The sequence below is a fragment of the Charadrius vociferus genome, unplaced genomic scaffold, assembly GCF_000708025.1.
Source record: "Charadrius vociferus isolate BGI_N301 unplaced genomic scaffold, ASM70802v2 scaffold384, whole genome shotgun sequence".
In the NCBI taxonomy this organism is placed as follows: Eukaryota; Metazoa; Chordata; class Aves; order Charadriiformes; family Charadriidae; genus Charadrius; species Charadrius vociferus.
Window position 1 is genome coordinate 157,666 of NW_009648234.1, and position 3,278 is coordinate 160,943.

General features: G+C 45.6%; 1 protein-coding gene across 1 annotated transcript in view; it reads right to left on the bottom strand.

The window, feature by feature from the left end:
* The window catches only part of PEBP4 (phosphatidylethanolamine-binding protein 4), a 113,430-nt gene that overhangs the window by 70,140 nt on the left and 40,012 nt on the right, over positions 1 to 3,278 (bottom strand). The gene's annotated exons all lie outside the window — the stretch shown is intronic.

The window sequence follows — 3,278 nt, forward strand, 5'->3', positions numbered from 1 at the left end:
GACTGGGCTCCGACCAGCTCCGTGCCTCAGTTTCCCCAAGCGTGCTGCCCGGGGAAGGGGTCGGCGGAACCAGTCCAGCCGTGCTGGGTGGCAGCAGCGCCCGGTGGGTCCCGCTCCAGCCTGGCGCAGAATTTCTCCCGGCTGGCAGAACTGGTTTCCATAACGACTTTCTGTTACAAACATATTTTGATAAAAATAAAGTTAAAGCAGCGAGGCTTTAGTGGAGTACAAATTTGCTGCTCTCTCCCTCCCCCTTCCTCCTCCCCAAGGAGGGGGAATAAAGACGGAAAGCTTTCCATTTGAAGGGCAGTATTTTCTCCCTTCTTTTTCTTTCCCCCGCTGAATACAAAATGGAAAGCCTTGTTTACTGGATTTCTCTGTAAACTGGTTCCGACTCTGCCTAGTTACCTGATGCTCTACAGTATATACAGGATAATGTGATAAATTCATTTCCAATTCACTGCATTATCCTTTGAATATTTTAATGACTCATTGAATGGAGTAAAAAAAAAAAAAAAGCTATTTCAAATGAACAATTATGCTGCATTAGAGTAAAGGCTGATTATATTTAAACACTGCTTGCATGGATAACGGGACATATCGACCTCCGCCTATAAGAGCTAATTTGGCTCTTATCTCTAAATAATTTTACACTGCAAATTACCATGAAAACCTAAAGGGCTTTAAAAACATTCATCAAAAGATATTATTCCACTTTGTAGCAACATTTTTATTTAAATTATTTTGAATGGGAGTGAAAGCATCTCTCGTGTTTGACAATCGGAGGAGCAGCGGAGCAGCGGCTGATAAGGAACGGCGAGCCGCACCGCCGGGGCCGGGATGCTCCATCCCTGAAACCCCACCTGGGAACGCAAATTCAGAGCCGAATCCCAAACTTGGTGGCGTGCCAAGGTACTGCAGCACCTATAATGGCATTTAGCGCCACCAGAGCTGCTTCCCTCCAAACCCGGGGATGGCAAAGAGGTGCTGGGATGATGCTGGGGCGATGCTGGGGTGATGCTGGGGCGATGCTGGGGTGATGCTAGGGCGATGCTGGGGTGATGCTACGGAGATGCTGGGGCGATGCTGGGGTGATGTTACGGAGATGCTGGGGTGATGCTGGGGGGATGCTGCGTGCTGGGGTGATGCTACAGAGATGCTGGGGTGATGCTAGGGCGATGCTGGGGTGATGCTATGGAGATGCTGGGGTGATGCTATGGAGATGCTGGGGTGATGATGGGGTGATGCTACAGAGATGCTGGGGTGATGCTAGGGCGATGCTGGGGTGATGCTATGGAGATGCTGGGGTGATGCTACAGAGATGCTGGGGTGATGCTAGGGCGATGCTGGGGTGATGCTAGGGGGATGCTGGGGTGATGCTATGGAGATGCTGGGGCGATGCTGGGGTGATGCCAGGGCAATGCAGTCCCCCAGCCATCGTACCAGGCACCCCATCCCTCCCAGAAAAAGGCACTTGAAAGCCCCTCTCTGCACCAAAGCAACAGAAGGTGTCATGTAAAGCCTACACGGTTATTTTAGAGCCAGTGTGCAAATAAGCCTGTCAGCTGAAGCTCCTCGGAGCCAAGACTTCCATATACCCCCCAACGATCTGCATCTCAACGAGACGCCATGTGTCTGAGCCCAGGGAGCCGCCGGCTTCGCAGGAGCCATTTGGGGCTGGGGGGACTTTGGGAATGCTCCGGCTGCGGCCCCCGGGGGAGGGATGCTGGGACACATGCCCACTGCCCCTATCACCCCCGGTGATGGGGACCCACCTCGGGGTTGGAGCAAGATGAGATCGTCCTGGTGCCCTGCGAGGATGAGGATGGGTTTGGTGGTGTCTCATAGTGCAATGGCGGTTTATAGGTGTATATATGTGTGTATATGTGAGAGATAGATATATCTATACATACACATTAGATGTATATATGGGAGATATAGATCACATCATGATATATATTTATATATAATATATATCATGTCAATATATGTATTTTATATATAATGTATCACAGAATCATAGAATATCTCAAGTTGCAAGGGACCCATAAGGATCATCAAGTCCAACTCACCCTTCATATAAGTGTATATATATATTTATCTCATGATGAGAAAGCTCAGGGAATAGTTGGGGTTGGAGTCAGCCCCATCCCTGGCAGCGACGCGGCCCCTGGAGACGGGAAAGCCCTTCTCCTTCCCCAAAATTCTCCTTTTTCTCCCTCCTGCACGGCCTGGCAAAGAACTTTCTGACATTTTATACCGCAAACTGAACTGCCCAAATGGCAGGGAAAAACCACCTTCCACTCGCGCTGGAGAAGTGGTTTTCATCCCACATTTCCCTTCTTCGCTTAAATGATCTTATACTCAAGAAAAAAAAAAAAAAAAGAAAAGAAAACCACAATAATTAGCAATACCGAACGCCTCAGAAGGATTTGTGTACAGAAGGGAAAACAAGAGCTTGGGCTTCTTTGCGTTTAGTAAATATTAAAATTAATGAGAGACTTTCAGGACCCTGTTGTTAGAAATGCAGAAGGGTTTCTGTGAAGGATTAAAAAAAATAATAATAAAAAAAAAGCCCTGTACACAAATCTCTGCAATTATTCTGAGTGCTTTATATTTTTCAGCCAATTATGAAATTCATGGAAAGTATTAATATCCAATTTTAATTTGCTCAATATTCCCATTAACAATAAAAAGTCTAATTAAGGTATCTGTACAAAAAGCCCTTAGCAGTAATTTCAGAGAATAATAGAGGCGAATGACGAGATATTTCTTGTTAAATGCATGCTGCAAATTAATTGATATCTTAATTAGACTTCAGTACTAAGATTATTAGTTAGATTGATTCAGGGCTGAAATACCTATCTTTTCAAAGATAAAAGCAAGCAGGAGAGGAACAAACTGATTTTCCAAAACCTTTCTGGAAGCAAACCAGCGATACGCTGGGAGAGGTTGGGAGCGATGCCCCACTCAGGGTAAGAGCTCGTCCGTCTGTCCCATCCCTCTGTCCCCTGGCCACGGAGCTGGGAAGCACCAGGAATTCAGCCTAAACCCAGTTTCCCCCTGTTTGCTTCCCCAGGCTGGAAATGCTTTTCATACACAAAAAAAATTAAAAAAAAAAAAAGAAAAAAAAAAGAAAAAAAGAAAAGAAAGAGAAAAAAAGAAAAGAAAGGGGAAAAAAAGGGAAAAAAAGGGAAAAAAGGAAGGGGAAAAAAAAAGAAAGGAAAAAAAAGAAAGGGGGAAAAAAAGAAAGGGGAAAAAAAAGAAAGGGAAAAAAA